The sequence below is a fragment of the Crinia signifera genome, chromosome 8 (assembly GCF_055691185.1).
Source record: "Crinia signifera chromosome 8, ASM5569118v1, whole genome shotgun sequence".
Taxonomy (NCBI): Eukaryota; Metazoa; Chordata; class Amphibia; order Anura; family Myobatrachidae; genus Crinia; species Crinia signifera.
This window is the reverse complement of record NC_139224.1, coordinates 18,949,105-18,976,352: the sequence shown is the minus strand read 5'-3', so window position 1 is coordinate 18,976,352 and position 27,248 is coordinate 18,949,105. Positions and strand designations below refer to the sequence as shown.

At 49.5% G+C, this 27,248-nt stretch overlaps 1 protein-coding gene across 11 annotated transcripts in view; it reads left to right on the top strand.

The window, feature by feature from the left end:
- The first annotated feature begins 1,360 nt into the window (after positions 1-1,360).
- ATP2B2 (ATPase plasma membrane Ca2+ transporting 2) overlaps positions 1,361-27,248 on the top strand; it is a 276,982-nt gene continuing 251,094 nt past the window's right edge. For 3 of the 11 annotated variants that reach the window (XM_083155903.1, XM_083155900.1, XM_083155901.1), the window contains exon 1: positions 1,363-1,839. The gene's annotated coding sequence lies outside the window, so the exon portion shown is untranslated. Of the gene's footprint in view, positions 1,840-27,248 lie in introns of all 11 variants that reach the window. The other 8 variants (XM_083155894.1, XM_083155892.1, XM_083155893.1 and 5 more) reach the window with 6 other exon arrangements.

The following is a 27,248-nucleotide window of genomic DNA, read 5'->3' as shown; positions in this document are numbered from 1 at the left end:
ATTACACCCTTACACTGCAGAGCCACTACTAGGAGTGACAGGTGCCACATGTTACACCCTTACATCGCCACTACTAGGAGTGACAGGTGCCACATGTTACACCCTTACATCGCCACTACTAGGAGTGACAGGTGCCACATGTTACACCCTTACACTGCAGAGCCACTACTAGGAGTGACAGGTGCCACATGTTACACCCTTACATCGCCACTACTAGGAGTGACAGGTGCCACATGTTATACCCACACTGCAGAGCCACTACTAGGAGTGACAGGTGCCACATGTTACACCCTTACACTGCAGAGCCACTACCAGGAGTGACAGGTGCCACATGTTACACCCTTACACTGCAGAGCCACTACTAGGAGTGACAGGTGCCACATGTTACACCCACACTGCAGAGCCACTACTAGGAGTGACAGGTGCCACATATTACACCCTTACACTGCAGAGCCACTACTAGGAGTGACAGGTGCCACATGTTACACCCTTACACTGCAGAGCCACTACTAGGAGTGACAGGTGCCACATATTACACCCTTACACTGCAGAGCCACTACTAGGAGTGACAGGTGCCACATGTTACACCCTTACATCGCCACTACTAGGAGTGACAGGTGCCACATGTTATACCCACACTGCAGAGCCACTACTAGGAGTGACAGGTGCCACATGTTACACCCACACTGCAGAGCCACTACTAGGAGTGACAGGTGCCACATGTTACACCCTTACACTGCAGAGCCACTACTAGGAGTGACAGGTGCCACATGTTACTCCCTTACACTGCAGAGCCACTACTAGGAGTGACAGGTGCCACATATTACACCCTTACACTGCAGAGCCACTACTAGGAGTGACAGGTGCCACATGTTACACCCTTACACTGCAGAGCCACTACTAGGAGTGACAGGTGTCACATATTACACCCTTACACTGCAGAGCCACTACTAGGAGTGACAGGTGCCACATGTTACACCCTTACACTGCAGAGCCATTACTAGGAGTGACAGGTGCCACATGTTACACCCTTACACTGCAGAGCCACTACTAGGAGTGACAGGTGCCACATGTTACACCCTTACACTGCAGAGCCACTACTAGGAGTGACAGGTGCCACATGTTACACCCTTACATAGCCACTAGGAAAGTGACTTCACAGGCCTGGCAGTAGGAGTGGGCCGTAGAGCTGACAGTCTAGGTCTAAAGGAGCAGGTTTTTTGCAATGTTAGAGGGAATTTCTGTATGGGCCCAGCCCACAGATGGCTTTTCTCCTGCTACAGTGGACGCTGCCACCTTCTCTCTCCATTCTGTGTGCTCCGCATCCTGGCATCCAGCCCGACTCGTGTGACATGTCCCAGGGGCTGGTGATGAGAGGAGAATGGTTCAGTCCTCGCTGAGTGCTCCCTCCCCTCGGCTTTCTGTGCATTCCTCATTGTACAGCCAGTAAACATCCGTCCATGGATCCCCTGTGATCTCACTGCACCACTGGGATGCTGCTGCTGTGACAGTCATCGTGCCCTCCTCCCCCTACCTGCTCTGCCAGGATGGTACGGTCTGCAGAGGGACTCCGCTAATGTATTGTGCATAATCCTCCGCACTCTGCATTCTGCTGCTGCTGCTGTTGCTCTGGAATTGGGCTGATTCTGGATTTGCGATGATGTGTTTGTAAGTAGCGAGATGCTCAGCATGCATGTAGGAGAGAGGTATACCGCATATTGGGCATAGTACTGCAAGGTGACTCCTTCCTGCCCGCTGGATTCTGCTGCCTGGCTCTCTGCAATGGATGGATTAGCTGCAGGCTGCTGTGATTGATGGAGGACCGTGTCCCGGGCTGATGTAAGTACTCCAATGCAGATGACTGGGACTGTGTGCAGGCCAGGGACTGTGGCTATAATGACTGGTACTGTGTGCAGGGACTGTGACTATAATGACTAGGACGATGTGCAGGGACTGTGGCTATATCCATTGCAGAATGAATGGGACTATGTGAAGGGACTGCGGCTATACCCATTGCAGAATGACTGGGACTATGTGCAGGGACTGTGGCTATACCCATAGCAGAGTGACTGGGAATATGTGCAGGGACTGTGGCTATACCCATTACAGTATGACTGGGACTATGTGCAGGGACTGTGGCTATACCCATTGCAGAGTGACTGGGACTATGTGCAGGGACTGCGACTATACCCATTGCAGAGTGACTGGGACTATGTGCAGGGACTGTGGCTATACCCATTGCAGAGTGACTGGGACTATGTGCAGGGACTGTGGCTATATCCATTGCAGAATGACTGGGACTATGTGCAGGGACTGCAGCTATACCCATTGCAGAAAGACTGGGACTATGTGCAGGGACTGTGGCTATACCCATTGCAGAATGACTGGGACTATGTGCAGGGACTGTGGCTATACTCTTTGCAGAATGACTGGGACTATGTGCAGGGACTGCAGCTATACCCATTGCAGAAAGACTGGGACTATGTGCAGGGACTGTGGCTATACCCATTGCAGAATGACTGGGACTATGTGCAGGGACTGCGGCTATACCCATTGCAGAATGTTTGGGACTTTGTGCAGGGACTGCAGCTATACCCATTGCAAAGTGACTGGGACTATGTGCAAGGACTGCAGCTATATCCATTGCAGAGTGACTGGGACTATGTGCAGAGACTGTGGCTATACCCATTGCATAATGACTGGGACTATGTGCAGGAACTGCAGCTATATCCATTGCAGAGTGACTGGGACTATGTACAGGGACTGTGGCTATACCCATTGCAGAATGACTGGGACTGTGTGCAGGGACTGTGGCTATACCCATTGCAGAGTGACTGGAACTATGTGCAGGGACTGCGGCTATACCCATTGCAGAATGACTGGGACTATCTGCAGGGACTGTGCCTATAATGATTGGTACAATGTGCAGTGACTGTGACTATAATGACTAGGACGATGTGCAGGGACTGTGGCTATATCCATTGCAGAATGACTGGGACTATGTTTATGGACTGTGGCTATAATGACTGGTACTGTGTGCAGGGACTGTGACTATAATGACTAGGATGATGTGCGGGGACTGTGGCTCTATCCATTGCAGAATGACTGGGACTATGTGCAGGGACTGCGGCTGTACCCATTGCAGAATGACTGGGACTATGTGCAGGGACTGTGGCTATAATGACTGGTACTGTGTGCAGGGACTGTGACTATAATGACTAGGATGATGTGGCTATACCCATTGCAGAATGACTGAGACTATGTGCAGGGACTGCGGCTTTAATGACTGTGACTGTATTCAGGGACTGTGGCTATTATGATTGGGACTATGTGCAGGGACTGTGGCTATACTCATTGCAGAAGACTAGGAGTATGTGCAGGGACTGCGGCTAAAATGACTGGGACTGTGTGCAGAGACTGTGGCTATTATGATTGGGACTATGTGCAGGGACTGCGTCTATACCCATGGCAGAATGACTAGGACTTTGTGCAGGGACTGCGGCTATACCCATTGCAGAATGACTGGGACTATGTGCTGGGACTGCGGCTATACCCATTGCAGAATGACTGGGACTATGTGCAGGGAGTGCGGCTATACCCATTTCAGAGTGATCAAGACTATGTGCAGGGACTGTGGCTGTAATGACTGGGACTGTGTGCAGGGACTGGCTATACAAATTGCAGAATGATTAGGACTATGTGCAGGGACTGCATCTATACTTATTGCAGAATGACTGGGACTATGTGCAGGGACTGTGGCTATACCCATTGCAGAATGACTGGGACTATGTGCTGGGACTGCAGCTATACCCATTGCAAAATGACTAGGACTATGTGCAGGGACTGCGGCAATACCCATTGCAGAATGACTGGGACTATGTGCTGGGACTGCGTCTATACCCATTGCAGAACTATTGGGACTGTGCAGGGACTGCGGCTATACCCAGTGCAGAATGACTAGGCCTATATGCAGGGATCGTGGCTATACCTTTTGCAGAGTGAATAGGACTATGTGCATGGACTGTGGCTATACCCATGGCAGAAAGACTGGGACTATGTGCAGGGACTGCAGCTATAATGATTGGGACTATATGCAGGGACTGCAGCTATACCCATTGCATAATAACTGGGACTATGTGCAGGGACTGCGGCTATACCCATTGCAGAATGACTGAAACTATGTGCAGGGACTGTGGCTATACTCTTTGCAGAATGACTGGGACTATGTGCAGGACTGCGACTGTAATGCTTGGGACTATGTGCAGGGACTGCGCCTATACCCATTGCAGAATGACTGGGACTATGTGCAGGACTGCGGCTATAATGACTGGAACTATGTGCAGGGACTGTGGCAATACCATTGCAGAGTGACTGGGACTATGTGCAGGGACTGCAGCTATACCCATTGCAGAATGACTGGGAGTATATGCAGGGACTGCGGCTATACCCATTGCAGAATGACTGGGACTATGTGCAGGGACTGCGGCTATACCCATTACAGAATGACTGGGACTATGTACAGGGACTGCGGTTATACCCATTGCAGAATGACTGGGGTTATGTGCAGGGACTGCGGTTATAATGTTTGGGACTATGTGTAGGGACTGTGGCTATACCGATTGCAGAATGACTGGGACTATGTGCAGGGACTGCGGCTATACCAACTGCAGAATTACTAGAACTATGTGCAGGACTGTGGCTATAATGATTGGGACTATGTGCAGGGACTGCGGCTATACCCATTGCAGAATGATTAGGACTATGCGCAGGGACTGCGGCTATACCCGTTGCAGAATGACTGGTATCTGTCAGTGCAGGGCCTGTGTATACCCATTGCAGAATAACTAGTATCTGTCAGTGCAGGGCCTGTGTATACCCATTGCAGAATAACTAGTATTTGTCAGTGCAGGGCCTGTGTATATACACATTGCAGAATGACTGGTACCTGTCAGTGCAGGGCCTGTGTATACCCATTGCGGAATAACTAGTATCTGTCAGTGCAGGGCCTGTGTATACCCATTGCAGAATGACTGGTATCTGTCAGTGCAGGGCCTGTGTATACCCATTGCAGAATGACTGGTATCTGTCAGTGCAGGGCCTGTGTATAACCATTGCAGAATGACTGGTACCTGTCAGTGCAGGGCCTGTGTATACCCATTGCAGAATGACTGGTATCTGTCAGTGCAGGGCCTGTGTATACCCATTGCAGAATGACTGGTATCTGTCAGTGCAGGGCCTGTGTATACCCATTGCAGAATGACTGGTGTCTGTCAGTGCAGGGCCTGTGTATATACCCATTGCAGAATGACTGGAATCTGTCAGTGCAGGGCCTGTGTATAATCATTGCAGAATGACCGGTATCTGTCAGTGCAGGGCCTGTGTATACCAATTGCAGAATGACTGGTATCTGTCAGTGCAGGGCCTGTGTATACCAGTTGCAGAATGACTGGTATCTGTCAGTGCAGGGCCTCTGTATACCCATTGCAGAGTGACTGGTACCTGTCAGTGCAGGGACTATGTATATACCCATTGCAGAATGACTGGTATCTGTCAGTGCAGGGCCTGTGTATACCCATTGCAGAATAACTAGTATCTGTCAGTAAGGGCCTGTGTATACCCATTGCAGAATAACTAGTATCTGTCAGTGCAGGGCCTGTGTATATACACATTGCAGAATGACTGGTACCTGTCAGTGCAGGGCCTGTGTATACCCATTGTGGAATAACTAGTATCTGTCAGTGCAGGGCCTGTGTATACCCATTGCAGAATGACTGGTATCTGTCAGTGCAGGGCCTGTGTATATACCCATTGCAGAATGACTGGTATCTGTCAGTGGCAGGGCCTGTGTATAATCATTGCAGAATGACCGGTATCTGTCAGTGCAGGGCCTGTGTATACCAATTGCAGAATGACTAGTATCTGTCAGTGCAGGGCCTGTGTATACCAGTTGCAGAATGACTGGTATCTGTCAGTGCAGGGCCTGTGTATACCCATTGCAGAGTGACTGGTACCTGTCAGTGCAGGGACTATGTATATACCCATTGCAGAATGACTGGTATCTGTCAGTGCAGGGCCTGTGTATAACCATTGCAGAATGACTGGTATCTGTCAGTGCAGGGCCTGTGTATACCCATTGCAGAATTACTGGTATCTGTCAGTGCAGGGCCTGTGTATATACCCATTGCAGAATTACTGGTATCTGTCAGTGCAGGGCCTGTGTATACCCGTTGCAGAATGACTGGTATCTGTCAGTGCAGGGCCTGTGTATACCCATTGCAGAATGACTGGTATCTGTCAGTGCAGGGCCTGTGTATACCCATTGCAGAATGATTGGTGTCTGTCAGTGCAGGGCCTGTGTATACCCATTGCAGAATGACTGGTACCTGTCAGTGCAGGGCCAGTGTATACCCATTGCAGAATGACTGGTATGTGTCAGTGCAGGGCCTGTGTATACCCATTGCAGAGTGACTGGTACCTGTCAGTGCAGGGCCTGTGTATACCCATTGCAGAATGTCTGGTATCTGTCAGTGCAGGGACTATGTATATACCCATTGCAGAATGACTGGTATCTGTCAGTGCAGGGCCTGTGTATATACCCATTGCAGAATTACTGGTATCTGTCACCCATTACAGAGGGCCTGTGTATACCCATTGCAGAATGACTGGTATCTGTCAGTGCAGGACCTGTGTATACCCATTGCAGAATGACTGGTATGTGTCAGTGCAGGGCCTGTGTATACCCAATGCAGAGTGACTGGTACCTGTCAGTGCATGGCCTGTGTATACCCGTTGCAGAATGACTGGTATCTGTCACTGCAGGGCCTGTGTATACCCATTGCAGAATGACTGGTATCTGTCAGTGCAGGGCCTGTGTATATACCCATTGCAGAATGACTGTTATCTGTCAGTGCAGGGCCTGTGTATATGCCCTTTGCAGAGTGACTGGTACCTGTCAGTGCAGGGCATGTGTATATCCATTGCAGAATGACTGGTATCTGTCAGTGCAGGGACTATGTATATACCCATTGCAGAATGACTGGTATCTGTCAGTGCAGGGCCTGTGTATACCTGTTGCAGAATGACTGGTATCTGTCAGTGCAGGGCCTGTGTATACCCATTGCAGAATGACTGGTATCTGTCAGTGCAGGGCCTGTGTATACCCGTTGCAGAATGACTGGTACCTGTCAGTGCAGGGCCTGTGTTTATACCCATTGCAGAGTGACTGGTATCTGTCAGTGCAGGGCCTGTGTATACCCATTGCAGAATGACTGGTATCTGTCAGTGCAGGGCCTGTGTATAACCATTGCAGAATGACTGGTACCTGTCAGTGCAGGGCCTGTGTATACCCATTGCAGAATGACTGGTATCTGTCAGTGCAGGGCCTGTGTATACCCATTGCAGAATGACTGGTATCTGTCAGTGCAGGGCCTGTGTATACCCATTGCAGAATGACTGGTGTCTGTCAGTGCAGGGCATGTGTATATACCCATTGCAGAGTGACTGGTATCTGTCAGTGTAGGGCCTGTGTATACCCATTGCAGAATGATTGGTGTCTGTCAGTGCAGGGCCTGTGTATACCCATTGCAGAGTGACTGGTATCTGTCAGTGCAGGGCCTGTGTATACCCATTGCAGAGTGACTGGTATCTGTCAGTGCAGGGCCTGTGTATACCCATTGCAGAGTGACTGGTATCTGTCAGTGCAGGGCCTGTGTATACCCGTTGCAGACTGACTAGTATCTGTCAGTGCAGGGCCTGTGTATACCCGTTGCAGAATGACTAGTATCTGTCAGTGCCGGGCCTGTGTATACCCATTGCAGAGTGACTGGTATCTGTCAGTGCAGGGCCTGTGTATACCCATTGCAGAGTGACTGGTATCTGTCAGTGGGTTGGGATCGTTTGGTCGAATGCATTATGGTCGAATGTCATTACATCGAATCCATTAGGTCGAATTGCTAAAAGGTCGACATGATTCTAGGTCGACATGGGAAAAGGTCGAAATGATTCTAGGTCGAAAGGTCATTAGGTCGACAGGTCATTAGGTCGACAAGGTCATTAGTTCGACATTGTCTAGGTCGACATTCACAAAGTCGACATGGGGTTTTTCACTGTTTTTTTACCTGAATGTCAACACAGTCGACATGGACACAGTTTAAAGTGCACTGCATCCCCTCGCATCGCTCGCTGCGCTCGCTATGCGTCGGGCACGGTGCCTCGCTACGCCTGTGTATACCCAATGCAGAGTGACTGGTACCTGTCAGTGCATGGCCTGTGTATACCCGTTGCAGAATGACTGGTATCTGTCACTGCAGGGCCTGTGTATACCCATTGCAGAATGACTGGTATCTGTCAGTGCAGGGCCTGTGTATATACCCATTGCAGAATGACTGTTATCTGTCAGTGCAGGGCCTGTGTATATGCCCTTTGCAGAGTGACTGGTACCTGTCAGTGCAGGGCATGTGTATATCCATTGCAGACTGACTGGTATCTGTCAGTGCAGGGACTATGTATATACCCATTGCAGAATGACTGGTATCTGTCAGTGCAGGGCCTGTGTATACCTGTTGCAGAATGACTGGTATCTGTCAGTGCAGGGCCTGTGTATACCCGTTGCAGAATGACTAGTATCTGTCAGTGCAGGGCCTGTGTATACCCGTTGCAGAATGACTAGTATCTGTCAGTGCCGGGCAGGCTGCATGTTCTGGGAAGGTCATATATACAGAAGTGTACATCAGAGGTTTCTCTAGTGATGACTCTGGGTAATCCCAGGGATTATTTCATGGTAACAAAACTCTCGCAGTCCAGGCCGCTGACTTTGCCCATAGCTGCTGGGTCACTTACAGGTGCTATATATATGGTGATATGTCCATGGTGTGAGCCCTGATACCTCCTGGTACCTGCCCGTCTCTGTGCCACCACTGTGTGTGCAGCTATACCTGTATGTCAGCACTACACATGGTGGGTGGTGAGCAGCTATCCAAGGTCACATTCAGCGCTGCTGTACTGAGGCTGTGTAGTGATCTCCTCATAGCTGGTATTACCCAATGCCTGACGTCCTCTGCCTCCCCACATGACTGGCTGCAGGCAGGGAGCCCCATGTACCGTGCCCTGCACAGCTACACACACACACACCTCTACACAACCACACACACACACACCTCTACACAACCACACAGCCACACACACCTCTACACAATCACACACACAGCCACACACACCTCTACACAATCACACACACCTCTACACAATCACACATACCTCTACATAATCACACACACAGCTACACAATCACACACACACACACACACACACACACTTACACACCTCTACACAATCTCACACACACACCTCTACACAATCTCACAGCCACACACACCTCTACACAATAACACACACCTCTAAACAATCACACATACCTCTACATAATCACACACACACCTCTACACAATCACACACACACACACACACACACATACACTCCTCTACACAATCACACACACCTCTGCCTCCCCACATCACTGGCTGCAGGCAGGGAGCCACACACACCTCTTCACACACCCACCTCTACACAATCTCACACACACACCTCTACACAACCACACAGCCACACACACCTCTACACAATCACACATACTTCTACATAATCACACACACAGCCACACACACCTCTACACAATCACACACACAGACACACACACCTCTACACAATCACACACAGACACACACACCTCTACACAATCACACACACCTCTGCCTCCCCACATCACTGGCTGCAGGCAGGGAGCCCTATGTACTGTGCCCTACACAGCCACACACAACCACACACACCCACACACACCTCCACACAATCACACACACAGCTACACACACCTCTACACAATCACACACACTCACCCCTCTCCCTCCCCACACCACTCGCTGCTGGCAAGGAGCCCCATGTACCGTGCCCTGCACAGCCAAACACACACACACCTCTACACAATCACACACACACCTCTACACAATCACACACATACACACACACACACCTCTACACAATCACACACAAACACACACACCCCTTTGCCTCCCCACATCACTGGTTGCAGGCAGGCAGCCCCATGTACCGTGCCCTGCACAGCCCCACACACACCTCTACACAATCACACATACACACACAGCCATACACACAAACACCTCTACACAATCAAACACAGACCTCTAAACAATGACACACATACATACACACACCACTCTGCCTCCCCACATCACTGGCTGCAGGCAGGCAGCCCCATGTACAGTGCCCTGCACAGCCACACACACACAAACACACACACCTCTTCACAATCACACATTCACAACCACACAAACCTCTACGCAATCACACACACACACACACCTGAGCGTAGCGTCCTTACACAGTGTGATATAGGGGAGCTACGGGGTCCCCTATACACAATAACATACATGAGTGTAGTGTCCCCACACAGTGTGATATAGGTGAGCTATGGGGTCCCCATATAGACAGTCACACACCTGCGCATAGAGTCCTCACACAGCGTGATATAGGTGAGCTATGGGGTCCCTTATACACAGTCACACACCTGAGCGTAGTGTCCTCACACAATGTGACATAGGTGAGCTATGGGGTCCCTTATACACAGTAACACACCTGAGCATAGTGTCCTCACACAGTGTGATATAGGTGAGCTACGGGGTCCCCTATACACAGTAACACACCTGAGCGTAGTGTCCTCACACAATGTGACATAGGTGAGCTATGGGGTCCCCTATACACAGTCACACACCTGAGTGTAGCGTCCTCACACAATGTGACATAGGTGAGCTATGGAGTCCCCTATACACAGTCACACACCTGAGCGTAGAGTCCACACACAGCATAATATAAGTGATCTACGGGGTCCCCTATACACAGTCACACACCTGAGCGTAGCGTCCTCACACAATGTGACATAGGTGAGCTATGGAGTCCCCTATACACAGTCACACACCTGAGCGTAGAGTCCACACACAGCGTAATATAGGTGATCTACGGGGTCCCCTATACACAGTCACACACCTGAGCGTAGAGTCCACACACAGCGTAATATAGGTGAGCTATGGGGTCCCCTATACACAATCACATACCTGAGTGTAGTGTCCTCACACAGTGTGATATAGGTGAGCTACGGGGTCCCCTATAGACAGTCACACACCTGCGCATAGAGTCCTCACACAGCGTGATATAGGTGAGCTACGGGTCCCCTATACACAATCACATACCTTAGTGTAGTGTCCTTACACAGCATGATATAGGTGAGCTACGGGGTCCCCTATACACAGTCACACACCTGAGCGTAGAGTCCTCACACAGTGTGACATACTGTAGGTGAGTTACGGGGTCCCCTATACACAGTCACACACCTGAGCGTAGCGTCCTCACACAGTGTGACATAGGTGAACTACGGGGTCCCCTATACACAGTCACACCTGAGCGTAGAGTCCTCACACAGTGTGATATAGGTGAGCTACGGGGTCCTTTATACACAATCACACACCTGAGAGTAGTGTCCCCACACAGTGTGACATAGGTGAGCTACGGGGTCCCCTACACACAGTCACACACCTGAGCGTAGCGTCCTCACACAGTGTGATATAGGTGAGCTACGGGATCCCCTATACACAGTCACACACCTGAGCGTAGAGTCCCCACACAGCGTGATATAGGTGAGCTACGGGGTCCCCTATACACAATCACATACCTGAGCGTAGTGTCCTCACACAGTATGATATAGGTGAGCTACAGGGTCCCCTATACACAGTCACACACCTGAGCGTAGTGTCCTCACACAGTGTGATATAGGTGAGCTATGGGGTCCCCTATACACAGTCACACCCCTGAGCGTAGTGTCCCCACACAGTGTGACATAGGTGAGCTACGGGGTCCCCTATACACAGTCACACACCTGAGCTTAACGTTCTTACACAATGTGACATAGGTGAGCTACGGGGTCCCCTACACACAGTCACACACCTGAGCTTAACGTTCTTACACAATGTGACATAGGTGAGCTACGGGGTCCCCTATACACAGTCACACAACTGAGCGTAGAGTCCTCAAACCGTGTGATATAGGTGAGCTACGGGGTCCCCTATACACAGTCACACACCTGAGTGTAGCGTCCTCACACAGTGTGACATAGGTGAGCTACGGGGTCCCCTATACACAGTCACACACCTGAGCGTAGAGTCCTCAAACCGTGTGATATAGGTGAGCTATGGGGTCCCCTATACACAGTCACACACCTGAGCGTAGAGTCCTCACACAGTGTGACATAGGTGAACTACGGGGTCCCCTATACACAATCACACACCTGAGCGTAGTGTCCTCAAACCGTGTGATATACGTGAGCTACGGGGTCCCCTATAAACAGTCACACACCTGAGCGTAGTGTACTTACACAGTGTGACATAGGTGAGCTATGGGATCCCCTATACACAGTCACACACCTGAGCGTAGTGTTCATACACAGTGTGACATAGGTGAGCTATGGGATCCCCTATACACAGTCACACACCTGAGCGTAGAGCCCTCACACAGTGTGACAGGTGAACAACGGGGTCCCCTATACACAGTCACACACCTGAGTGTAGCGTCCTCACACAGTGTGACATAGGTGAACTACGGGGTCCCCTATACACAGTAACACACCTGAGCGTAGCGTCCTCACACAGTGTGACATAGATAAGCTACGGGTCCCCTATACACAGTCACACACCTGAGCGTAGAGTACTCAAACCGTGTGATATACGTGAGCTACGGGGTCCCCTATACACAGTCACACACCTGAGCGTAGTGTCCTCAATCCGTGTGATATAGGTGAACTATGGGGTCCCCTATACACAGTCACACACCTGAGCGTAGTATCCTCACACAGTGTGATATAGGTGAGCTACGGGGTCCCCTATACACAGTCACACACCTGAGCGTAGTGTCCTCAATCCGTGTGATATAGGTGAGCTACGGGGTCCCCTATACACAGTCACACACCTGAGAGTAGCGTTCTTACACAATGTGACATAGGTGAGCTACGGGGTCCCCTATACACAGTCACACACCTGAGAGTAGCGTTCTTACACAATGTGACATAGGTGAGCTACGGGGTCCCCTATACACAGTCACACACCTGAGAGTAGCGTTCTTACACAATGTGACATAGGTGAGCTACGGGGTCCCCTATAAACAGTCACACACCTGAGCGTAGAGACCTCAAACCGTGTGATATACGTGAGCTACGGGGTCCCCTATACACAGTCACACACCTGAGCATAGTGTCCTCACACAGTGTGACATAGATGAGCTACGGGGTCCCCTATACACAGGCACACACCTGAGCGTAGTGTCCTCAAACAATGTGATATAGGTGAACTATGGGGTCCCCTATACACAATCACACACCTTAGAGTAGTGTCCCCACAAAGTGTGAAATAGGTGAGCTACGGGGTCCCCTATACACAGTACCACACCTGAGTGTAGTGTCCTCAAACCGTGTGATATACATGAGCTACGGGGTCCCCTATACACAGTCACACACCTGAGAGTAGTGTACTCACAAAGTGTGATGTAGGTGAGCTACGGGGTCCCCTATACACAGTCACACACCTGAGCATAGTGTACTTACACAGTGTGATGTAGGTGAACTACGGGGTCCCCTATACACAGTCACACACCTGAGCGTAGCGTCCTCACACAGTGTGACATAGGTGAACTACGGGGTCCCCTATACACAGTCACACACCTGAGCATAGCGTCCTCACACAGTGTGATGTAGGTGAGCTACGGGGTCCTTTATACACAATCACACACCTGAGAGTAGTGTCCCCATACAGTGTGATATAGGTGAGCTACGGGGTCCCCTATACACAGTCACACACCTGAGCGTAGAGTCCTCACACAGTGTGACATAGGTTAGCTACGGAGTCCCCTATACACAGTCACACAACTGAGCGTAGAGTCCTCACACAGTGTGACATAGGTTAGCTACGGAGTCCCCTATACACAGTCACACACCTGAGCGTAGAGTCCTCACACAGTGTGATGTAGGTGAGCTACGGGGTCCTTTATACACAATCACACACCTGAGAGTAGTGTCCCCACACAGTGGGCGAGATTCTCTATTACAGAAATGCGGTAAAAACCCCGTTATCGGGGTTTTTACCGCATTTCTGTATTCTCTAATGTCCCTCCGCAGTGTCACCGCTGCGGAGGGAATCGCCAGCAAAAGCTGGCGGTTCCCTGCAGAAGCCTATGGGCTTCTTACCACAGCGGTGTGTGAGGGATCCGTCACGGATCCCTCCCAGCATGCCCTGCGGCCGGCGCGTCCGTCTGCGCATGCGCAGACGGACTCCCGGGTCATAGACCCGGAAGTCCAGCAACGGCGCCACATCGCAAGGGACAGCTCTTACCGCAAGAGATGTCCCTTGCGTTAATGACCGCATATTTTAGAGAATATGCGGTCATTAGAAATGCGAATGCCGGCGATACTGGGCTGCGGATTTTATAGAATCCCGCCCAGTGTGATATAGGTGAGCTACGGGGTCCCCTACACACAGTCACACACCTGAGCGTAGAGTCCTCACACAGCGTGATATAGGTGAGCTATGTAGTCCCCTATACACAATCACATACCTGAGCGTAGTGTCCTCACACAGTGTGATATAGGTGAGCTACGGGGTCCCCTATACACAGTCACACACCTGAGCGTAGTGTCCTCACACAGTGTGATATAGGTTAGCTATGGGGTCCCCTATACACAGTCACACACCTGAGTGTAGAGTCCTCACACAGCGTGATATAGGTGAGCTATGGGGTCCCCTATACACAATCACATACCTGAGCGTAGTGTCCTCACACAGTGTGATATAGGTGAGCTACGGGGTCCCCTATACACAGTCACACCTGAGCGTAGAGTCCTCACACAGCATGATATAGGTGAGCTATGGGGTCCCCTATACACAGTCACACCTGAGCGTAGAGTCCTCACACAGCGTGATATAGGTGAGCTACGGGGTCCCCTATACACAATCACATACCTGAGTGTAGTGTCCTTACACAGCGTGATATAGGTGAGCTACGGGGTCCCCTATACACAGTCACACACCTGAGTGTAGCGTCCTCACACAGTGTGACATAGGTGAACTACGGGGTCCCCTATACACAGTCACACACCTGAGCGTAGAGTCCTCACACAGTGTGACATAGGTGAACTACGGGGTCCCCTATACACAGTCACACCTGAGCGTAGAGTCCTCACACAGCATGATATGGGTGAGCTATGGGGTCCCCTATACACAGTCACACCTGAGCGTAGAGTCCTCACACAGCGTGATATAGGTGAGCTACGGGGTCCCCTATACACAATCACATACCTGAGTGTAGTGTCCTTACACAGCGTGATATAGGTGAGCTACGGGGTCCCCTATACACAGTCACACACCTGAGTGTAGCGTCCTCACACAGTGTGACATAGGTGAACTACGGGGTCCCCTATACACAGTAACACCCCTGAGTGTAGTGTCCTTACACAGTGTGATGTAGGTGAGCTACGGGGTCCCCTATACACAATCACACACCTGAGCGTAGTGTCCCCACACAGTGTGACATAGGTGAACTACGGGGTCCCCTATACACAGTCACACACCTGAGCGTAGCGTCCTCACAAAGTGTGATATAGGTGAGCTACGGTGTCCCCTATAAACAGTCACAAACCTGAGCATAGTGTCCTCAATCCGTGTGATATAGGTGAGCTACGGGGTCCCCTATACACAGTCACACACCTAAACGTAGCATCCTCACACAGTGTGACATAGATGAGCTACGGGGTCCCCTATACACAATTACACACCTGAGCATAGTGTCCCCACACAGTGTGATATAGGTGAGCTATGGGGTCCCCTATACACAATCACATACCTGAGCGTAGTGTCCTCACACAGTGTGACATAGATGAGCTACGGGGTCCCCTATACACAGTCACACACCTGAGCGTAGTGTCCTCACACAGTGTGACATAGGTGAGCTACAGGGTCCCCTATACACAGTCACACACCTGAGAGTAGCGTCCTCACACAGTGTGACATAGGTAAGCTACGGGGTCCCCTATACACAGTCACACACCTGAGTGTAGTGTCCTCACACAGTGTGACATAGGTGAGCTACGGGGTCCCCTATACACAGTCACACACCTGAGAGTAGCGTCCTCACACAGTGTGACATAGGTGAGCTACGGGATCCCCTATACACAGTCACACACCTGAGCGTAGCGTCCTCACACAGTGTGACATAGGTAAGCTACAGGGTCCCCTATACACAGTCACACACCTGAGTGTAGTGTCCTCACACAGTGTGACATAGGTGAGCTACGGGGTCCCCTATACACAGTCACACACCTGAGCGTAGCGTCCTCACACAGAGTGACATAGGTGAGCTACGGGATCCCCTATACACAGTCACACACCTGAGCGTAGCGTCCTCACACAGTGTGACATAGGTGAGCTACGGGGTCCCCTATACACAGTCACACACCTGAGCGTAGCGTCCTCACACAGTGTGACATAGGTGAGCTACGGGGTCCCCTATACACAGTCACACACCTGAGCATAGTGTCCTCACACAGTGTGATATAGGTGAACTACAGGGTCCCCTATACACAATCACACCCCTGAGTGTAGCGTCCTCACACAGTGTGACATAGGTGATCTATGGGGTCCTTATACACAGTCACACACCTGAGCGTTCCTATGGGATTGATGCTTCAGGTTACTGGTCACCTGTGGGAATGATGATTACGGTTACTGGTCACCTGTGGGAATGATGCCTCCAGTTACTGGTCACCTGTGGAAATGATGCTTTTTGTTACTGGTCACCTGTGGGAATGATGCTTCTGGTTACTGGTTACCTGTGGGAATGATGCTTCTAGTCACTGGTCACCTGTGGGAATGATGCTTTTGGTTACTGGCCACCTGTGGGAATGATGCTACTGGTTATTGGTCACCTGTGGGAATGATGCTTCTGGTTACTTGTCACCTGTGGGAATGATGCCTCCAGTTACTGATCTCCTGTGGAAATGATGCTTCTGGTTACTGGTCACCTGTGGGAATGATGGTTCTGGTTACTTGTCACCTGTGGGAATGATGCTTCTGGTTACTGGTCACCTTTGGGAATAATGCTTCCAGTTACTCGTCACCTGTGGGAATGATGCTTCTGGTTACTGTTCACCTGTGGGAATGATGATTAAGGTTACTGGTCACCTATGGGAATTATGCTTTTGGTCACCTGTGGGAATAATGCATCTAGTCACCTGTGGGAATGATGCCTCTAGTCACCTGTGGGAATGATGTTTCCATTTACTGGCCACCTGTGGGAATGATGCTTCTGGTTACTGCTCACCTGTGGGAATGATGCTTCTGGTTACTGCTCACCTGTGGGAATGATTCCTCCAGTTACTGGTCACCTGTGGAAATTATGCTTTCTGTTACTGGGCACCTGTGGGAATGATGCTTCTGGTTACTGGTTACCTGTGGGAATGATGCTTCTAGTCACTGGTCAATGTGGGAATGATGCTTTTGGTTACTTGTCACCTGTGGGAATGATGCCTCCAGTTACTGGTCACCTGTAGAAATTATGCTTCTGGTTACTGGTCACCTGTGGGAATGATGCTTCTGGTTACTGCTCACCTGTGGGAATGATGCTTCTGGTTACTGCTCACCTGTGGGAATGATTCCTCCAGTTACTGGTCACCTGTGGAAATTATGCTTTCTGTTACTGGTCACCTGTGGGAATGATGCTTCTGGTTACCTGTGGGAATGATGCTTCTAGTCACTGGTCACCTGTGGGAATGATGCTTTTGGTTACTGGCCACCTGTGGGAATAATGCTTCTGGTTATTGGTCACCTGTGGGAATGATGCTTCTGGTTACTGGTCACCTGTGGGAATGATGCTTCTGGTTACTGGTCACCTGTGGGAATGATGATTAAGGTTACTGGTCACCTATGGGAATTATGCTTTTGGTCACCTGTGGGAATGATGCTTCTAGTCACCTGTGGGAATGATGTTTCCATTTACTGGCCACCTGTGGGAATGATGCTTCTGGTTACTGGTCACCTGTGGGAATGATGCTTCTGGTTACTGCTCACCTGTGGGAATGATTGCTCCAGTTACTGGTCACCTGTGGAAATTAAGCTTTCTGTTACTGGGCACCTGTGGGAATGATGCTTCTGGTTACTGGTTACCTGTGGGAATGATGCTTCTAGTCACTGGTCACCTGTGGGAATGATGCTTTTGTTTACTGGCCACCTGTGGGAATGATGCTTTTGGTTACTGTTCACCTGTGGGAATGATGCTTCTGGTTACTTGTCACGTGTGGGAATGATGCCTCCAGTTATCACCTGTGGAAATTATGCTTCTGGTTACTGGTAACCTGTGGGAATGATGGTTCTGGTTACTTGTCACATGTGGGAATGATGCTTCTGGTCACTGGTCACCTGTGGGAATGATGCTTCTGGTTACTGGTCACCTGTGGGAATGATGCTTCCGGTCACTGATCACCTGTGGGAATGATGCTTCTGGTCACCCGTATTAATGATGCTTCTGGTTACTGGTTACCTGTGGGAATGATGCTTCTAGTCACTGGTCACCTGTGGGAATGATGCTTTTGGTTACTGGCCACCTGTGGGAATGATGCTTCATGTCACTGATCACCTGTTGGAATTATGTTTCTGGTCACCCGTATTAATGATGCTTCTGGTTACTGGTCACCTGTGGGAATGATGCTTCTGGTTACTGGTCACCTGTGGGAATGATGCCTCCAGTTACTGATCTCTTGTGGAAATGATGCTTCTTGTTACTGGTCACCTGTGGGTATGATGCTTCTGGTTACTGGTCACCTGTGGGAATGATACTTCTGGTCACCCGTATTAATGATGCTTCTGGTTACTGGTTACCTGTGGGAATGATGCTTCTAGTCACTGGTCACCTGTGGGAATGATGCTTCTGGTTACTGGTCACCTGGGGGAATGATGCTTCTGGTTACTGGTCACCTATGGGAATGATGCTTCTTGGTACTTGTCACATGTGGGAATGATGCTTCTGGTTACTGGTCACCTATGGGAATGATGCTTCTTGTTACTTGTCACATGTGGGAATGATGCTTCTGGTTACTGGTTACCTGTGGGAATGATGCTTTTAGTCACTGGTCACCTGTGGGAATGATGCTTCTGGTTACTGGTCACCTGTGGGAATGATGCTTCTGGTTACTGGTCACCTGTGGGAATGATGCTTCTGATCACCTGTATTAATAATGCTTCTGGTTACTGGTTACCTGTGGGAATGATGCTTCTAGTCACTGATCACCTGTGGGAATGATGCTTCTGGTCACCTGTCGGAATGATGCTTCTGGTTCTGGTCACCTGTGGGAATGATGCTTCTGGTTACTGGTTACCTGTGGGAATGATGCTTCTGGTCACCTGTCAATATGATGCTTCTGGTTACTGGTCACCTGTGGGAATGATGCTTCTGGTCACCTGTCGGAATGATGCTTCTGGTTACTGATCACCTGTGGCAATGATGCCTCCAGTTACTGGTAACCTGTGCGAATGATGCTTCTGGTTACTGGTCACCTGTGGGAATGATGCTTCTGGTCACTAATCACCTGTGGAAATGATGCTTCTGATCACCTGTGTTAATGATGCTTCTGGTTACTGGTTATCTGTGGGAATGATGCTTCTAGTCACTGGTCACCTGTGGGAATGATGCTTCTGGTCACCTGTGGGAATGATGCCTCCAGTTACTGGTCACCTGTGGGAATGATGGTTCTGGTTACTTGTCACATGTGGGAATGATGCTTCTGGTTACTGGTTACCTGTGGGAATGATGCTTCTAGTCACTGGTCACTTGTGGGAATGAAGCTTCTAGTCACTGGTCACCTGTGGGAATGATGCTTCTGGTTACTGGTCACCTGCAGGAATGATGCTATTGGTCATCTGTGGGAATTATGCTACTGGTCATTGGTCACCTGTGGGAATGATGCTACAGCGGTGTAAATGATGCTTCTCATCACTCGTAGTCTGTAGGAATGATGCTTCTGTTCACCTGTGGGAATAATGCTTCTGGTTACTTGTGGGAATGATGCTTCTGGTCACTGGTCATCTGTGGGAATGATGCTTCTGGTCACCTGTGAAAATTATGCTTCCGTTAACTGTGGGAATGATGCTTCCAGTTACTGGTCACCTGTCGAAATGCAGCTTCTGGTTTTTAGTCACCTGTGGGAATGTTGCTTCTGGTTACTGGTCACCTGTGGGAATGTTGCTTCTATTCACTGGTAACCTGTGGGAATGACACTTCCGTTTACTGGTCACCTGTGGGAATGATAGCTCCGGTTACTGGTCACCTGTGGGAATGATAGCTCCGGTTACTGGTCACCTGTGGGAATGATGCTTCTTGTTACTGGTCACCTGTGGCAATGATGCTTCCGGTTACTGGTCACCTGTGGGAATGATTTTCCCGGTTACTGGTTACCTCTGGGATTGATGCTTCCGGTTACTGGTCACTTGTGGGCATGATGCTACTGGTCACCTGTGGGAATGATGCTACCGATCACTGGTCACCTGTGGGAATAATGCTTCTGATCATTGGTTATCTACAGGAATGAAGCTTCCTGGTCACTTGTGGGCATGATGCTATTGGCCACCTGTGGGAATGATGCTTCCGGTTACTGATCACCTGTGGGAATGATGCGACCGGTTACTGGTCACCTGTGGGTATAATGCTTCTGGTGACCTCTGGAAATGATGCTACTGGTTACTGGTAACATGTGGGAATGATGCATCTCTTCACCTGTGGGAATGATGCTTCCAGTTACTGGTTACCTGTGGGAATGATGCTACTGGTCAATTGTGGGAGTGATGCTTCCAGTTACTGGTTACCTGTTGAAATGATGTTTCTGGTTATCGGTCACCTGTGGGAATGATGCTACTGGTCAACTGTGGGAATGACGCTTCCGGTTACTGGTCACCTGTGGTAATGATGCTTTTGGTTACTGATCACCTGTGGGAATAATGCCTCCGGTTACTGGTCATCTGTGGGAATGATGCTTTTAATTACTGGTCACCTGGGGAAATAATGCTATTGGTCACTTGTCACCTGTGGGAATGATTCTTTTGGTCATTGGTCACCTGTTGGAATGATGCTTCTGGTAACCTGTGGGAATGATGCTTCTGGTCACTGGTCACCTGTGGGAATGATGCTTCTGGTCACCTGTGAAAATGCTTCTATTAACTGTGGGAATGATGCTTCTAGTAACTGGTCACTTGTCGAAATGATGCTTCGGTTACTGGTCACCTGTGGGAATTATGCTTCTGTTTACTGGTAACCTGTGGGAATGACACTTCCGGTTACTGGTCACCTGTGGGAATGATAGCTCTGATTACTGGTCACCTGTGGGAATGATGCTTCTAGTTAGTGGTTACCTGTGGGAATGATGTTTCCAGTTACTGGTCACCTGTGGGAATGATGCTTCTGGTCACCTCTGGAAATTTTGCTTCCGGTTACTGGTAACTTGTGGCAATCATGCTTCCGGTTACTGGTCACCTGTGGGAATGATGTTCCCGGTTACTGGTTACCTCTGGGAATGATGCTTCCGATTACTGGTCACCTGTGGGAATGATGCTTCTGGTCACCTGTGGCAATGATGCTTCCGGTTAATGGTCACTTGTGGAAATGATGCTACTGGTCAATGGTCACCTGTGAAAACATGTCTCTGATCACTGGTTATCTATGGGAATGATGCTTCTGGTTACTGGTCATTTGTGGGAATGATGTTCCCGATTACTGGTTACCTCTGGGAATGATGCTTCCGGTTACTGGTTACCTCTGGAAATCATGCTTCCGGTTACTGGTCACTTGTGGAAATGATGCTACTGGTGAATGGTAGATGAGATGCTTCTGGTTACTGGTCACCTGTGGGAATGATGCTTCTGGTTACTGGTTTCCTGGGTAATGATGTTTCTGGTTACGCGTCACCTGTGGGAATGATGCTTCTGGTTACTGGTTTCCTGGGTAATGATGTTTCTGGTTACGCGTCAACTGTGGGAGAGATGCTTCTGGTTACTGGTCACCTGTGGGAATGATGCTTCTTGTTACTGGTTACCTGTGGGAATGATGGTTCTGGTTAAGTTACCTCTGGGATTGATGCTTCCAGTTACTGTTCACCTGTGGGAATGAGGCTTCTGGTTACTGGTCACCTGTGGCAATGATGCTTCCAGTTACTGTTCACCTGTGGGAATGAGGCTTCCAGTTACTGTTCACCTGTGGGAATGAGGCTGCTGGTTACTGGTCACCTGTGGGAATGAGGCTTCTGGTTACTGGTCACCTGTGGCAATGATGCTTCCGGTTACTGGTCACCTGTGGGAATGATGTTCCCTTTTACTGGTTACCTCTGGGAATGATGCTTCCGGTTACTGGTCACTTGTGGGCATGATGCTACTGGTCACCTGTGGGAATGTTGCTTCTGGTCAATGGTCACCTGTGGGAATAATGCTTCTGATCATTGGTTATCTACAGGAATGAAGCTTCCTGGTCACTTGTGGGCATGATGCTACTGGCCACCTGTGGGAATGATGCTTCCAGTTACTGATCACCTGTGGGAATGATGCGACCGGTTACTGGTCACCTGTGGGTATAATGCTTCTGGTGACCTCTGGAAATGATGCTACTGGTTACTGGTAACATGTGGGAATGATGCATCTGGTCACCTGTGGGAATGATGCTTCTTGTTACCTGTGGGAATGATGCTTCCAGTTACTGGTTACCTGTGGGAATGATGCGACCGGTTACTGGTTACCTGTGGGAATGATGCTTCTTGTTACTGGTTACCTGTGGGAGTGATGGTTCTGGTTAAGTTACCTCTGGGATTGATGTTTCCAGTTACTGGTCACCTGTGGAATTGATGCTTCTGGTCACTGGTCACCTATGGGAATGATGCTTCTGGTCACCTGTGGGAATGATGCTTCTTGTTACCTGTGGGAATGATGCTTTCAGTTACTGGTCACCTGTGGGAATGATGCTTCTGGTCAACTGTGGGAGTGATGCATCCAGTTACTGGCCATCTGTTGAAATGATGCTTCTGGTTCTTGGTCATCTGTGGGAATGTCGCTTCCGGTTACTGGTGCGCCTGTGGTAATGATACTACTGGTCAACTGTGGGAATGATGCTTCCAGTTACTGGTCACCTGCTGAAATGATGCTTCTGGTTAATTGGTCACCTGTGGGAATGATGCCTATCGTTACTGGTCACCTTTGGAAATGACGCTACCGGTTACTGGCCACCTGTGGGAATGATGCTTCTTTTTACTTGTCACCTTTGGGAATGACGCTTCCAGTTACTGAACACCTGTGGGAGTGATGCCTCTGGTGACTGGTCACCTGTGGGAATGATGCTTCTGGTCAGCTCTGGAAATGATGCTTCTGGTTTCTGATCACCTGTGGAAATGCTTCTTGTTACTGGTCACCTTTGGGAATGATGCTTCTGGGTACTGGTCACCTGTAGGAATGATGCTTCTGGTTACTGGTTACCTCTTGGAATGATGCTTCTGGTTAGTGGTCACCTATAGGAACGATGCTTCCGGTTGCTGGTCACTTGTGGGAAAGATGCTACTGGTCACCTGTGGGAATTATGATTCTGGTTACTGGTCTCATGTGGGAATGATGCTTCTAGTAACCTGCGGGAATGATGCTTCTGGTCACCTGTGATAATGGTGCTTCTGGTTACTGGTCACCTGTGGGAATGATCCTTCCACTTACTGGTAACCTGTGGGAGTGATGCATCTGGTTACTGGTCAGCTGTGGGAATGATGATTCTGGTTACTGGTCACCTGTGGGAATAATGCTTCTGGTTACTGGTCACCTGTACGAATTATGCTTCTGGTTACTGGTCACATGTGGGAATGATGCTTCTGGTCACCTGTGGGAATAATGCTTCTGGTTAATGGTCACCTGTGGGAATGATACTCCTGGTTACCTGTGGGAATGATGTTTCTGGTTTTTGGTCACCTGTTTGATTGAAGCTTCCGGTCACTGGTCACCTGTGGAAATGATGCTTCCGGTCACTGGTCACCTGTGGGAATGATGCTTCTGGTTTCTGGTCACCTGTGGGAATGATGCTTCTGGTCACCTTTGGGATTGATATTTCTGGTTGCTGGTCACCTGTGGAAATGCTTCTGGTTACTGGTTACCTCTGGGAATGATGCTTCTGGTTAGTGGTCACCTATGGGAGTGATGCTTCCGGTTACTGGTCATTTGTGGGATGATGCTACTGGTCACCTGTGGGAATGATGCTTCTGGTCACCTGTGGAAATGATGCTTCCAGTTACTGGTCACCTGTGGGAATGATGCTTCTGGTCACTGGTCACCTGTGTTATACTGGTTACTGGTCACCTGTGTTAATGATGTTTCTGGTCACCTGTGGGATTGATGCTTCTGGTTACTGGTCACCTGTGGTAATGATCCTTCTGGTTTCTGGTCTCCTGTGGGAATGATGCTTCTGGTCACCTTAGGAATGATGCTTCTGGTCACCTGTGGGAATGAGGTTTCTGGTTACTGGTTAGCTTTGGGAATGATGCTTCTGGTTATTGGTCATCTGTGGGAATGATGCTTCTGGTCACTGGTCACCCGTGGGAATGATGCTTCTGGTTACTTATCACCTGTGGGAATGATGCTTCTGGTTACTGGTTTCCTGTGGGATTGATGCTTCTGTTACTGGTCAACTGTGGGAATGATGCTTCTGTTACTGGTCACCTGTGGGAATGATGCTTCTCTTACTGGTCACCTGTGGGAATGATGCTTCTCTTACTGGTCACCTGTGGGAATGATGCTTCTGTTACTGGTTAGCTTTGGGAATGATGCTTCTGGTCACTGGTCACCCGTGGGAATGATGCTTTTGGTTATTGGTCATCTGTGGGAATGATGCTTCTGGTTATTGGTCATCTGTGGGAATGGTGCTTCTGGTTACTGGTCACCTGTGGGATTGATGGTTCTTATTACTGGTCACCTATGGGAATGATGCTTCTGGTTACTTATCACCTGTGGGAATGATGCTTCTGGTTACTGGTTACCTGTGGGATTGATGCTTCTGTTACTGGTCACCTGTGGGAATGATGCTTCTCTTATTGGTCACCTGTGGGAATGATGCCTGTGGTCACTGGTCAGTAATGGGAATGATTCTTCTGGTTACTGGTCACCTGTGGGAGGGTTCGCCTCTGTGTCATATTTTGAGCGCATTGTATTGATTAGTGATTACGATTTGAAGCTGGCTGTCACCATTCCCGGCACAACATAAATATTTCACCATCTGATGGGGGGCATTAAATATGCAGTATATGTGCAATATAAAACCACCAAGTACCTTCATTATAGTCCATACCTCTCATCTCTGATAACGCCCGTATAATGTCTGATAATGCCCTGATAATGTCCGAAAAGGCCCGGATAATGTCGTATAATGTCTGATAATGCCCTAATAATGTCCGTTAACACCCAGGTAATGCCCTGATATCGTCCGATTACGCCCAGATATTGCTCGATAATGCCCAAATAATGCCCGATGACGCTGGATAATGTCCGATAACGACCGGAAAATGCTCGATAATGCCTGATAATGCCAGGATAATTCCCGATAACGCCCGGATAATGTCCGATAATGCCCGATAAAGCCTGGATAATGTCCGATAATGCCCGATAACGCCCAGATAATGTCCGATAATGCCCGATAAACCCTGGATAATGCTGCTTTGCTTATAGAAATGACCGCAGTAGCGTTTTTTTTGGCATCTGCCATGCATGTGGTACCTAGCGTGGTCTGCCGCCATGGGTCGCTTCTCCTGATACTTTCAGACACTACAACGTATCAGACTTAGGGCTTTACTATACTGCAGTTATTTATTGCTTAGCGAGCTCTGAAACTCAATCAGGCACAGACCATACTGATAGAAATCTCCAAGCCTGTGCCTGCTGTAGCCGGAGGATGATGGGATGAGTAGTGGTTACATTACAGACTGCTGGAGAGGGAACTGGAGTGTGTAGCCGGAGGATGATGGGAGGAGTAGTAGTTACATTAGAGAGTGCTGTAGAGGGCACCAGAGTGTGTAGTGTGAGGATGATCGGATGAGTAGTAGTTACATTGCAGAGGGCACCGGAGTGTGTAGCAGGAGGATGATGGGGTGAGTAGTAGTTACATTGCAGAGGGCACCGGAGTGTGTAGCCGGAGGATGATGGGGTGAGTAGTTGTTATATTGCAGAGGGCACCGGAGTGTGTAGCAGGAGGATGATGGGGTGAGTAGTAGTTACATTGCAGAGGGCATCGGAGTGTGTAGCAGGAGGATGATGGGGTGAGTAGTCGTTACATTGCAGAGGGCACCGGAGTGTGTAGCAGGAGGATGATGGGATGAGTAGTAGTTATATTGCAGAGGGCACCGGAGTGTGTAGCAGGAGGATGATGGGATGAGTAGTAGTTATATTGCAGAGGGCACCGGAGTGTGTAGCCGGAGGATGATGGGATGAGTAGTAGTTATATTGCAGAGGGCACCAGAGTGTGTAGCAGGAGGATGATGAGATGAGTAGTTGTTAAATTGCAGAGGGCACCGGAGTGTGTAGCAGGAGGATGATGGGGTGAGTAGTAGTTATATAGCATTGTGCACCAGAGTGTGTAGCAGGAGGATGATGGGATGAGTAGTAGTTATATTGCAGAGCGCGCACTGAAGTGTGTAGCAGGAGGATGATGGGATGAGTAGTTGTTACATTGCAGAGTGCACCGGAGTGTGTAGCAGGAGGATGATGGGGTGAGTAGTAGTTACATTGCAGAGGGCACCTGAGTGTGTAGCAGGAGGATGATGGGATGAGTAGTCGTTATATTGCAGAGGGCAACGGAGTGTGTAGCAGGAGGATGATGGGGTGAGTAGTAGTTATATTGCAGAGGTCACCGAAGCGTGTAGCAGGAGGATGATGGGATTAGTAGTTACATTGCAGAAGGCACCGGAGTGTGTAGCAGGAGGATGATAGGATGAGTAGTCGTTATATTGCAGAGGGCACCGGAGTCTGTAGCAGGAGGATGATGGGATGAGTAGTAGTTATATTGCATTGGGCACCGGAGTGTGTAGCAGGAGGATGATGGGATGAGTAGTTGTTAAATTGCATTGGGCACCGGAGTGTGTAGCAGGAGGATG